The sequence below is a fragment of the Monodon monoceros genome, unplaced genomic scaffold (genome assembly GCF_005190385.1).
Source record: "Monodon monoceros isolate NGI ecotype Baffin Bay Population unplaced genomic scaffold, NGI_Narwhal_1 Super_Scaffold_22, whole genome shotgun sequence".
NCBI classification, from domain to species: domain Eukaryota; kingdom Metazoa; phylum Chordata; class Mammalia; order Artiodactyla; family Monodontidae; genus Monodon; species Monodon monoceros.
Genome location: NW_021703779.1, coordinates 110,714,752 through 110,728,610, shown reverse-complemented (window position 1 = coordinate 110,728,610; position 13,859 = coordinate 110,714,752). Strand labels below are relative to the sequence as shown.

General features: G+C 39.5%; 1 protein-coding gene and 1 non-coding gene across 6 annotated transcripts in view; one reads left to right on the top strand and one right to left on the bottom strand.

Moving 5' to 3' along the window:
- Nucleotides 1-13,859, top strand: part of MBNL3 (muscleblind like splicing regulator 3) — a 127,478-nt gene that overhangs the window by 65,451 nt on the left and 48,168 nt on the right. The gene's annotated exons all lie outside the window — the stretch shown is intronic.
- Nucleotides 6,809-6,915, bottom strand: LOC114906695. Its single transcript, XR_003796510.1, has one exon. It is a non-coding gene; the product is annotated as a U6 spliceosomal RNA (small nuclear RNA).

Sequence of the window (13,859 nt, the reverse complement as noted above, 5' to 3'; positions counted from 1 at the left end):
TGGACTTATTATGATTTTAGGCAGCCTCTCTGCTAATGGGTGGGGTTGTGTTCCTGTCTTACTAGTTGTTTGGCATAGGATGTCCAGCACTGTAGCTTGCTGGTCATTGAGTGAAGCTGGGTGCTGGTGTTGAGATGGAGATCTCTGGGAGATTTTCGCCGTTTGATATTATGTGGAGCTGGGAGGTCTCTTGTGGACCAGTGTCCTGAAGTTGGCTTTCCCACCTCAGAGGCACAGCACTGACTCCTGGCTGCAGCACTAAGATCCTTTCATCCACACGGCTCAGAATAAAAGGGAGAAAAAGTAGAAAGAAAGAATTAGTAGAAGTAGAAAGAAAGAAAGGATGGAGAGAGGGAGGGAGGAAGGAAGGAGGGAAGGAAGGAAAAAAAGAAAGAAGATAAGGTAAAATAAAGTAAGATAAACTATAATAAAGTCATTAAAATAAAAAAATAATTAAGAGAAAAATAAAACGGACGTATAGAACCCTAGGACAAATGGTGGAAGCAAAGCTATACAGACAAAATCTCACACAGAAGCATACACCTACACACTCACAAAAAGAGGAAAAGGGGGAAAAATCATAAATGTTGCTTTCAAAGTCCACCTCCTCAATTTGGGATGATTCGTTGTCTATTCAGGTATTCCACAGATGCAGGGTACATCAAGTTGACTGTGGAGAGTTAATCCGCTGCTCCTGAGGTTGCTGGGAGAGATTTCCCTTTCTCTTCTTTGTTCTCACAGCTCCCAGGGGCTCAGCTTTGGATTTGGCCCTGCCTCTGCGTGTAGGTCGCTGGAGGGTGTCTGTTCTTCGCTCGGACAGGACGGGGTTAAAGGAGCCGCTGTTTCGGGGTCTCTGGCTCACTGAGGCCGGGGGGAGGAAGGGGCACATACTGTGAGGCGAGCCTGCGGCGGCAGAGGCCGACATGACGTTGCACCAGCCTGAGGCGCGCCGTGCGTTCTCCTGGGGAAGTTGTCCCTGGATCCTGGGACCCTGGCAGTGGCAGGCTGCACAGGCTCCCCGGAAGGGGGTGTGGAGAGTGACCTGTGCGGTTACACAGGCTTCTTGGTGGCGGCAGCAGCAGCCTTAGCGTCTGATGCCCGTCTCTGGGGTCCGCGCTTTTAGCCGTGGCTCGCGCCCGTCTCTGGAGCTCCTTAAAGCAGCGTTCTTAATCCCCTCTCCTCGCGCACCAGGAAACGAAGTGGGAAGAAAAAGTCTTGCCTCGTCGGCAGGTCCAGCCTTTTTCCCCGACTCCCTCCCGGCTAGGCGTGGTGCACTAACACCCTGCAGGCTGTGTTCACGCCGCCAACCCCAGTCCTCTCCCTGCGCTCCGACCGAAGCCCAAGCTTCAGCTCCCAGCCCCGCCTGCCCCGGCAGGTGAGCAGACAAGCCTCTCGGGCTGGTGAGTGCTGGTCGGCCATGATCCTCTGTGCGGGAATCTCTCCACTTTGCCCTCCGCACCCCTGTGGCTGTGCTCTCCTCTGTGGCTCCGAAGCTTCCCCCTTCGCCACCCGCAGTCTCCGCCCGCGAGGGGGCTTCTAGTGTGTGGAAACCTTTCCTCCTTCATGGCTCCCTCCCACTGGTGCAGGTCCCTTCCCTATCCTTTTGTCTCTGTTTATTATTTTTTCTTTTGCCCTACCCAGGTACATGGGGACTTTCTTGCCTTTTGGGAGGTCTGAGGTCTTCTGCCAGTGTTCAGTAGGTGTTCTGTAGGAGTTGTTCCACGTGTAGATGTATTTCTGGTGTATCTGTGGGGAAGAAGGTGATCTCCACGTCTTACTCTTCCGCCATCTTGCCCGACCAAGCCTCAATTTCTTGATATTGTTTTATCCTCACCATGACCTATTTTACCTCATTCACATTTTTATTTATGGCTGCTTTGGCTAATAGAGATGTATTCCTTTGTGTGATCATTTATTCAGAAAACATTTTATCATGATATCCTACTTAAGTAGTTACTTTTGCTTATTTCGTGGTTGCTAGTTTTTGTTGCAGACCATTCCAGTTCAAGAATGGGAACTAGTTATAAAGATAATGGCAATTCCTAACATTGAAAATGTCTGAATTGCTCTTTTTTGTAGCAGATATTATGACTAAAGGGCTTATTCTGTTTTCTTCATTTCATTTTCATTCAGGTTTCATCTACAATTATTTTATGTATTATTTAAATCTTATTTAAATCAAGGACTGTGCAGTGCCTTAAATGGAAAAGAGCACTGGACTAGTTCAAGGGGGACAAAAGGAGATGTCTTTTAGCCAGTTCATATAGAGTGTCCAGCACTGCACTAGTCACTTTACAAATCTTGTTTCAGGAGTCCCAGCCCCACTACTGTTTTTGACTTGAGCTACTTAATCTGACAGAGCTTGAGTTGCTTCATCTGTAATGCATGGGTAATTCTTCTCTACCTAACTTCCATGAATATTGTGGAGATTCCAATGAGATAACATAAATGAAAAGCCATGTATCACTATAAAAGTGAATTAAGGACTTCCCTGGCAGTCCAGTGGTTAGGAATCGGCACTTTGACTGCATGGCCCCGGGTTTAGTCCCTGGTTGGGGAAGATCCTGCAAGCCGCATAACGTGCCCCCCCCCAAAAAAGTGAATTAAATGAAAAGTTATCTTCTTACTATTAACTAAGATGCTTATTTTAGGAGTTCTTCAAAACAGTTCTATTTAGTTAGGGTTTTATTATCTAAAACTACACATTCATGTTTCAGATGGACATGCCCACATCCAGTTGCCATGAGTGTGATGTTAGTTCTTCAAGCTAAGTATCACTGTTTTTATGGCTTACTCTTAGATATAGAGTTCCTTGCAGGCTTTATAAATTCTGTCTTTTCAGGTGTCTGGCGGAAAGAGATGTGTGATATTACTAATCATTGATATACTTCAGATCAGTTCTCCCATTTAAAGGCAAAAGAATGCCATAATGCAAACATTTTGAAGAAAAGTAATATGGAACATGATTGTTAACAAAATGCATACTGCACTACCACTTTAAAGCTTGGAAAATGTTTAATTCAGAGACTACATAGATAATGGCCAATGAATAGTAATAAGCCACTTAATTATTTAAATACACTGTCTACTCAGTATATCCAGTGTTTTTAAAATAATTTTTGATATGTTAAAATCTTGATGACCAGTCGCACAAGATAAAGATGATTTACATAATCCTTACATTCTCAAATTTTAATGAAAATCTTAGTATTTGAAACATACAGTGCCTTTCAAACAATTAATTAGTCATTTAGATAGCACATGCATCACAGTTCCACGTCTGCATAAAAACTTTGTAGTTCTCTTATATTATTCCTTATCCATGATAAGCATGAAAACTATACCAAGTTGACAATAGTTGACCTACGTGGGTTGTACTACTATCATATCTATAATACACAAATAACAAAATAACATACCTCGATGGTTATTGCAGCATTTGCTACCCACTTTGAGTTTCTGTGATTGAAACACTTTTGAAATGTATCTGTGCACTGTTTCTTCTTCCATGAGTGGTTAAATAACAAGCAATCACTTGATGAGTTTTGGGCAGCTGCTTTTGTTTTTGTTGTTTTTATAAGGATTCCATTAGCGCTAGGTACTCTACCAGATGGTGATGGTTCTTTGCCTTCATAATAGGCACAATAGTTAACAATATCCTATACTCACCTCATAATGAGGGAATGTTATGAAAATAAGGAGGGCAAGCTTGATGGCTAATTGTGCATTGTGCTGAAGTGCTGTGCCCATCACTCCATGAATGTTGAGTGTTCAGTGATGAAGTCTGCACCATCTTCAGATAGAGATCTAGATAGCACAGCCCATAGATTAATTTCCAGCTACGTAAAAGAGTCTCGCGTCATGTTGATATGCAGCTGTTTTGTGACTCAATTGCCTAGTCGGCTTGGCACAATTTTTTTCAGAATTTCTCTCCAAAGTATTGCTTAACCCATTCTGTGCCAATTTCTTGATATTACAGTTTGCGATTGATCTAGGTTGGTATTTTTAGCGACTGTCCCTTGACTTTAACAAAAGATCATTACTGAAAATACTAGAAAATACTGAAAATACTAGAATCTGTGATTGTTTTCATAGCCAATATTGTCTTCATGTATTCTGCTTCAGCAATTTCATGTGTCTTAAACCTTCTTCTCCATACTTGAAGCACTGTGATACCTGCCACTTGTTATCTAGGGAGGATATAAATGCTGTCATTATTTAATTATGAAAGATCAACACCCATCACATCTGCCCACTGCACTCACCACCTTGGGTAGTTTTGTGACAAAAATCTCCTGGCAAGGGCCTTAGCAGCAGGCATAGTCAGAGGACTGGGTGAGGAAAACACACAAAACAGCCCCATACTATGTCTTCAAACATCACATATGATCGCAAGCATAATAATATTTTGGCAAGTGAAACTTGTTTTATAGACGTATGGGTGTGAATCTATCCTTGTAGGTCAATTTGTCCTGAGTTACCAGTATATTCTGTACTAGTATGACTAGTCACAGCAGTTTTCACCAGTTTAAAATTTGATTATTTTTGAGTGAATATTTACCTCATCCCTGCTTGCTAAGGGAAAACTTACTGGGAGCAGAAGACTCCTAGCAACATAATCCCAAGGATTGCTGAATTATGCAAGATTTAGAATCATTTATGAGCTTGATCAGAGGGGTCTGCCTGTATTGTAAAGATACATAGACAGCCCCTGTCATCCTGAGACTCAAGGAAAATAACATTTTACTTAAGGATCTCTATCTTCTATTATTGACCTTAAAAAGGATGTATCTTTGACCGGTAAAAGTCAATGCTATTTTGGACATTTCAAAAATCTCTTTTGAAAGAAAAATGGAATTACAGTCAGTACCCAATGAAATACATATTGATAGCTCAGCCTCACTTGTTAAACTTTTTATTTTGAAATAATTTTAGGCTTACAGAAAAGTTGCAAAAATAGTACAAGAAGTTCCTGCATACCCTTCACCCAGCTTCCTGTAATGTCAACAACTTACATACCATACATAGCACAGTTATCAAAACCAGGAAATAACTCTAGTTCAATACTATTAAGTAAACTAGAGACCTTATTTGAATTTCACCAATTTTCCCTCTAATGTCCTTTCTCTGCTCCAGGACCCCACATTGCATTTACTTGTCATGTTTATTTAGTCTCCTCCAATCTGTGGCAGTTCCTCAGCCTTTCCTTGTCTTTCATGACCCTGACACTTTGGATGAGTACTGGTCAGTTATTTTGTAGAATGCCTCTCAATTTGGGTTTGTCAAATGCATTCTCATGATTTGACTGAGGTCATGCATTTTTGGCAAGAAAACCATAGAAATGATGTGCGTCATATTCGAGGGTACTTGATGTTGATGTATCTCCTCTCTCATGTTAACCTTAATCACCTGATAAAGATGGTGTCTGCTGGGTTTCTGTGCTGTAAAGTTTTCCTCTTGTGAAAATCGATAAATATCTTCTTCATTTATTCAACATCTCCTCAACATACCATTGATGGTAAGGATCATCCCAATATCCAAGCTGTCAAAATGTGGAAGTGTCCATCTTAGAAGTGATGGGTAACACACTTCTCTACTGTCAATCAAGAAAGGGAGGGAGGAGAAAATGGACCAAGAGATGAGGAAAGACTGAGAAACTGTCACAGATTGGAGGAGACTAAATAAACATGACAAGTAAATGCAATATAGGATCCTGGATTGGATACTGAAGCAGAGAGAGGACATTAGGGGAAAAATTGGTGAAATTCAAATAAGGTCTCTAGTTTATTTAATGGTATTGTAGTAAAGATAATTTCCTGGTTTTTATAACTGTGCTATGTATGGTATGTAAGTTATTGACATTACAGGAATCTGAGTTAAGGGTCTCCAGGGGCGTTCTGTACTATTTTTGTAATTTCTCTGTAAGTCTAAAATTATTTCAAAGTTAAATGTTTTAAAAAGAACTTTCTTAGTCTTGCACATGCATCTCCTGTCTTTTGATGCTCAGAAATACAGTGGAGTATTACTGTTTCTTTTTTAAAATCTTTTTAATTAATTAATTAATTAATTTAATTTTGGGCTGCATTGGGTCTTTGTTGCTGTGTGCGGACTTTCCCTAGTTGTGGCGAGCGGGGGCTACTCTTGGTTGCGATGCGCGGTCTTCTCATTGCTGTGGCTTCTCTTGTTGCAGAGCACGGGCTTCAGTAGTTGTGGCTCGTGGTCTCTAGAGCGCAAGCTAAGTAGTTGTGGCGCACGGGCTTATATGCTTCACAGCATATGGGATCTTCCCAGACCAGGGCTTGAACCTGTGTCCCCTGCATTGGCAGGCGGATTCCTAACCACTGTGCCACCAGGAAAGTCCTAATGTTTCTTTTACTTTTTCTTTCTTCTCTTTTTTAAACTTTGGGTGTGGTAATGAGAAAACTCTGAAATCCATGGAGTGGCTGGTCTTGGGACTAACCTCAACTAACTAGATGGGTGGGATAATTTAAATAGTTAAGAAAGCACTCATACCCATAACAGCGCTTCACAAACCTAGCAAATCAAAAATTTTGAGTGTAGAACATTCATTTCAGATTGTCACCATTTACAGATAGGAAACTGGAGATCCAGTGAGGGAGAGTCCCTTGTCCAAAGTCACATAAGCAGTTATCAAAAGATCCTGAGAACGCCAGTGTTCTTCCAATCATTTCAGTCTTTTTTCCTGTGGTGAAGAAGATGGAGAAAACATCATTTGGGCTTATTGTGTTTTGTTTGTTTTTGATCTTTGCAGCATTCGTTTAATTCTAAGAGAAGAAACATACTGCTCAAAAATATGGAACGCGTCACGAATTTTCGTGTCATCCGTGTGCAGGAGCCATGCTAGTCTTCTCTGTATCTTTCCAATTTTAGAATATGTGCTGTCGAAGCAAGCACTGGGCTATTGTTTTACTAAACCAAAAGCATCCAGTGCTTATCACGTCAGACTGTCCCACATGACTTTGGGATGCCCTGTTTTCAACGTTTTGTGTTTCTCCTTCACTTTCTGTTATTTCAAAAGGGGGAAAAAGTCAACTTTCCCCTTCCTAATCTCTCCCTCCTTTATTGTTTCATGACATTGTGTTTAGATGAAGACTTTAATTAAAGTTTCGTATTTAGTTCTCTGACAGTCATTTGGGCTATTAATTTTGAAAAGAAGGAGGAAGAGAGGCAGGGTGTTTTTATTTTTAGACCATGTTATCTAACTTAGTGATACTAAGCTTTGTTTAATCACCAAGAGTCAGAACACTGAGCTGTCTCTACTCCCTCGTCCATCCTTTTCTTCACACCCTGTATTGCTGAGTTAGCTAGCCAGAGTCAGGGATTGTAACGGGCTGTGGATCATGTATATCTTCACTGCATGAAACTCTTTGATGTCTGATGCTGTTATAGATATACTCATTAGTACAAAGTCCTGGCCAGCTAGGGAGGTACCTGTCACAGATTAACTGAAAATATTGCAGTAGCAGCTCAGCCTTGTTATGGGTCAAATACAGTTTTGTAAAAGAATTTGGAATCTAAATGAATTTAAAATGTTGTTTTATGGAAGCATAGCTCAAGATCATTTCTCTCTCCCCCTTGCAGCCAAGGCTGCAATTGGCTACCTGGTAAGAAAGGACTTGTGATATGGCCAGGGATGTATTCTTCAACCAAAATTTGGTACCATTAAGATGGACCCTTTGTCACAGGAACCCCATTTAGTACGAGAGATCTGAATATCTGAAGTTTGAGAACTGTCTACTATATGTCAACTCTTTTGTGTGGAAGACGCTCTTTACATGTTATGGAAATAGATGTCTGATCTTACTTGATCATATAATAATTCTCTCATGTCACATAGCTATATGAAGTCATTATAAATATTATTTTTTTCTTTACTTCACGTTTTTGTGAAATGTGGATACAAGGTACTTCTGTGCATCTGGAAATAGCAATTAGTTCTTCTAGGAACATGACTTTATTCATAGAACATCATTTACTCACTGCTGTTTTTGCCCTTACAGATTAGGTTTCTGATTGTAAAGTCCCCAGGTTTGCCTTGTTTTCCTCTATCTCAGCTGGCCGCTTGATTGTTGACCTACAGGGGTATATATTCCAGAAGAATTTTAGCCATCTGGCCATCTGTTCTTTCCTCATTATCTCTAAATAATCTTTTCATTTTTTTTCTGTATTTCCTCCACTGTGTAATCAATCTTTGGTTTCTTAAATTTATGTGTTTTGTTTTGTTTTGGTTTGGTTTTTTGTGGTACGCGGGCCCCTCAATGTTGTGGCCTCTCCCGTTGCGGAGCACAGGCTCCAGACGCGCAGGCTCAGCGGCCATGGTTCACGGGCCCAGCCGCTCCACGGCATGTGGGATCCTCCTGGACCGGGGCACGAACCCGTGTCCCCTGCATTGGCAGGCGGACTCTCAACCACTGCGCCACCAGGGAAGCCCCAAATTTATGGTTTTTGTTGCTGTTGCTGTCTAATCCAGATTTGCAACCCTGCTTAGGTTTTCAGTGTTTTTATTTCTGTGCCTTCAGTTCTCACCACAAAGTCAAGTTTTACTGCTAGACGTAATGAGAAGTTTAACTCATGCTTTTTCCTGTCTTTCTTGATACTGTTTTCTTAAAAGTCAGTAAATGATTCCATTTGGTCTACGACCTTTTGTTTTGTAAATCATCTCCACTATTTGGACTTAACCATGTTGTCTAGAGTTGGAGTAAATTATTTTTCCAATATTATTCCTGATGAGCTTGTATAATATGGCTTAGTGTCATGTCAAACTCTGTTACTTACAGAAGTAGATGTGACAAAACGATCCATCGGTTTTTGCTGTTGCTTGGTCATAGGCATGTCAATGTATGATGTCATACATTGTCAATGTCATACATGTCAATGTATGCTTTCAATTGGACTGTTTTTTCTATTGTAAATGGACATATTTTTTGTTGTTGTTGAAACTCAGATTTTTATTTACCCACTGGGAATTTGTAGAAAAGAGATTAGCCTTTTGCTCCTACACATGTTCTTGTGGGTAAACAGTGAAGGCAGTTTCCACACTGAAAACCATCCAACAGCTTGAAAACATAGAGTCACAGTGATATAACTGTGTTAAATATGGCAAATTTCCTGAACTAAGTAAGAGATATCCTATGTGTCAGCCATGATTTGCCAGCTAACTAGATAGTACTAAGGTTCTAATTTCTGTCTCTAGGATGCAGAAATGCAAACAGAAAACCTTTTTCTCTGTGACTTTAAACTCTTTTTTTTTTAACATCTTTATTGGAGTATAATTGCTTTACAATGGTGTGTTAGTTTCTGCTTTACAACAAAATGAATCAGTTATATATATACATATGTTCCCATATCTCTTCCCTCTTGCGTCTCCCTCCCTCTCACCCTCCTATCCCACCCCTCCAGGCGGTCACGTGCTTTGTGACTTTAAACTCTTAACCCATCTTTTATATGTGTCTAGGTACATTGAGTAGGCAGCATTATAGTATCAATCATCTCTTATTCCATTCCAAATACATTTTGGAGACTATATTTTTAAGATGACATTGTTTTAAGATCACATTGTCATATTGCCTTAAAATTGTTCATCCTATTTATGAAAAAATAGTAACCCTGAAGCAACCGTTTGAGAACGTTGAATATATTTAAGAACTCTGTGTGGTTTTAAAACATTTGCTAAATACCTATCCCAGAAGTTGTTTTTCTGTTGTTAATGTTTATATTTATCACATACTTTATTCAACAAACTTAAATTTTTTCCAACTTGTATAAAAACATAATCTCTAGAGGTTTTTTTTTGTTTGTTTTTTTTTGCCATTTCCTGGTTATTTCGCTTTTTCTATTAGCTGGGAAAGCATTCTATATAGAAACAAATTCAATCTTAACTTACTTCCAAGTAACTGAAAAAAATTTTTTAAATTGTCCATTTTTATTCTGCTAGTACCCCACTAGAGGAAGGATTTTTTCCAGCTTTAGTGAGATTTAATTGACATATAACATTGTGTAAGTTTACGGTGTACAACGTGATGATTTGATACAAGTATATATTGGGAAATGATGACCACCTCACATAGTTACTCTTTTTGTGGTAAGAACAGTTTAAGACTTACTGTCTTAAACAAGTGTCAAGTATATAATACAGTTTTGTTCACTATAGTCACGATGCTGTATCTTAGATTACCATAACATATTCACTTTATAATTAGAAGTTTGTACCCTTTGACCACATCTCTCCATTTTCCCCACCCCCAATCCCTGGTAACCTCCATTCTACTCTGTTTCTATGAGTTTAGCTTTTTTAGATTCCTCATATCAGTGAAATTGTACAGTATTTGTCTTTCTGTGTCTGGCCTTCAAGGTACATGCATATTGCCAAAAAAGGCAGGATTTCCTTCTTTCTCATGGCTGAATAATATTCCATTGTATATATTTTGGAATATTGTCTTATTTTTCATAGAGGCCTTAGAGGTAGTCTTGATAAATGCCTCTTTCTTGGGTGAACAACAGATGTAACCATGGAAATGCTTGATGTGAAGCATGGTATCAGCAAGTGGCATAAACATAGAAAATGCTGACTTGTAATAACAGCTCTAACCAAGGCTCCTTGTGTGGCCTTGAGGAAGTCATGAGAATCCTACCTACCTCTGTTTCTCTTCATACAAGAGCAAGCAGCAGTACTCAATTTGCAGGACTATTGCTTGTGGTTTACTACATGGATTTTATAAATGTCAGGGGTCATTTAATGCTGAAAGTCCTGTTAAATCCATTAAGAGTTCTATCTATATACATTCAATTCCCCAAAGAAATGATTCATTCAACAAACATTTATTGAAAACTATTACTTGTTAGGCACAGGGCTGAGTACTGCACAGAATACAAAGTTATGGAAGATATGGTCCCTGCCTGACCTTTTAGTATGAAGCTGCTTGTGTTATGTGCCATAAGCCAGGTACAAACGAACCACTAAAAGAGTCCAAGGGGGGAGGGAGGGCTGGGATTATATCCAGCTGTGGTGGTTAAAGAAGTAGTCATGGGAGAGGTACCGTGTGAGATATTCTTGGAAGGAGAGACAGGAAGACATTCCAGGCAGAAAGGACAACCTAAGCAAAGACAGAGGGGAAAAAACTGTAGTGTGGATTTGGGGAGTCGAGTGTTAAGTCAGCCTGGCTGAAGCATAGAGCCTGTGTTGGTAGAGGAGTGGCCTTAAAAGGAAGTGAGGAGCTTGAACTTGATTTTGTAGTGCTGAGGAATCTGACAATTTTGAGTAGAGAAATGGCATCATCAGCCTATGCAAGATGAATGAATAGAGCAAAAGAGACTGGCCACAGGGGGACCTCTTAGAAAGCTGCTATTGAAGCTTAGAAAGCTTCATATTGAAGGTATGAAATGATAAGAATTTGAATTAGGGGGTGGCAGTGGGAAGGAGAAGCCAGTGATGGAGTTGAGATGCTGCTCAAGTCAACATGGTTAAGTAAGAGGGGGTTGGTTGAAATACTACTTCCACCTACTGCTATTGTGTTCACCTTAATACCCAATTTCATTGAATTTGAAATGAAGATTTGTCATACTTTTTTTTGGTTTCACATTAGACGGTGTCTTGTTCACCACCACAGCTTTTGTGCCTAGCACACATAGTACATATTGGGAGCTTGAAAAGTGTTCACTGAATGAAACATGAGCTTGTTGAATCGCTTTGACAGAGGGAGAACCAATATGGGCTCCCCTGCAAGGTGCCTAGTCATCTCTCCACCTGCATCTGTACTTCTACTCCCAGTTCAGTTTTTACCTAAATATGAATGAAAATTGTATACACCCATGTGCCAACTTTCCTCACTCAACCACATTTTAACCTAGATTTCATGGCCTACAGATTGCTGATTTTTGTGAATTTAATTCTGTCCCTTGGCATTATAGAAATGTTCATTGGCCAAACGCCTTGGATACTCTCCAAATTTAGCATTTGAGTGTTTTACCCTCTATGTAGATTTTTTAAAAATTTACTGAATGACCACTGTTACATATTATTTTAAAGTAATTAGTGTGATAATCTAGTAATATTCAAGCATCATTTTCTGCCTTAAAATGTTTGAAATTGAATTTTACAGCAAGTGGCTAGCTTGCAAATAAAAGTATTCTTGGAAGCATGATTAGCACTAATAAGGTCATTCTGAGTCAAGTACCAGGTCATAATCTGCAGAAAAGGGCTTTGTGTAAAAGGTGACTGCCTAATCCAGTAAAAATATGTATTTAAAGTTTAATCAATAACGATTGCTTCGAATGTACAGTGATATTTAAAAAGTCTGAAGAGTTTCAGCATAGAAAGGCAAAGAAAAATTCTTAGCGAGAGAGCCTGTGCATTAACTTTTTAAAATAAACTTACCTAGCAATCTGCTTTTTAAAAGAAATGGGAAAGTAATAAGAAATGGGAAACTAATTTCAAGATGGAATTTAAAAAAGGATTTCTAGGCTTATGAGCTGTACCTTGGTATTTGTGCAGTCAGCTCAATCTCTTATACCTTCTCCATCTTCATCTCCATTTGGCATAGTGATTTCTGTTTTTCAGGACAGACATCCTGAGGCCTTGGGTGCAACCCTTAGTAATTGAGATGTGATTCAGGTTTGGGCAACTGACTCTACTTCAAAAATAAGAAGAGTACCTGGACCATTTTAGAAAAATGTTTCAACAAAGAAGGAAACTTAAAATGGTTTTAAGTATTTAGCAGCATTCAGCTGATGTCATTAATAGTTTACAATAATATCCATAATTGTGACTTGCATATTTTAATAGGCAACTGACAGCTAAGACAAAATCAAGACCCTCTTTCACTCTTCCCAAATTCTCAAGGCCTCACTCCGGTGGCACATGACATTTATTCCATCTACGAAATATTGCTGATAAAATGTATTTAATCATATTTCACTATTCCTCCCCCAAATCTCCTATTCTCCTCACTAGAGAAACACTTAAGGAAAAAAATGACATTACTTCCATGCCGGAGATTGTAGAGAAAAAAAGAAGAAATTCGGAGACACCTATTTGAGAAAAGCTTTTCATTCTGAAATACTTCAGCTCCAATAATAATGTATTTGAAGCGAAACCAGAATGAAAGTGTAATGAATAAAATAACATACTAATGAAGGGGGTGGTAGTGATAGAGAAAGTGAGACTCTGCCAGAGAGAGAATTATTTGTGCCATTTTTATCACACATTATAAACTCCTTGGCTTTCCTTGAAGCAAAAATGAAGAGCTGTGATTAATTATGGCTCAGAGGCGTCTCATTCTCCCTATCAAATTTCTCCTCCTCCTCAATAGCACCTCTAGACCCCTAGTTTAGTCACCTTTGATTTCTACCCCACTGTTTTCCTTTGATTTCTATCCCATAATGTCAAGTGCTAGAGCCCCTCTCAGCAACAGTCCTCAGGCCTCTGCAGCTGCAGAAGAGATAAGATAGGCAAACTCCTTGTGGGCAGGTTCCCTGCCCTATTCATTGTCTTCCATAGTATCCAGCAGTCTCTTTTACAGAGAGGTGCTTATTAACCAGTGTACTTTCTTTTATCAAGCAATAAGAACAATGCAGTTCAATACATTTTCCTCTTTACAGTGGTTGCCAGAAAGCGCAGAGCTACATTTAGGGCCTAGCTGAAGCGATTAACCTTATCTAGATTTTTGAAGTTTTTGGTGTAATTATCACCACCTTCCCCATTATACCACTCTTACTCTTTAGGCCCATGATAATGGTGTTTTTGGAAGTGTGTCTTTCCTGTAAGTTGTTTCCAAGCCCTTGTGGAAGAATGGAGTTGTATACCTAGTGAGAGGGCAAGGGAAGGGGCTAATTCTATTTCT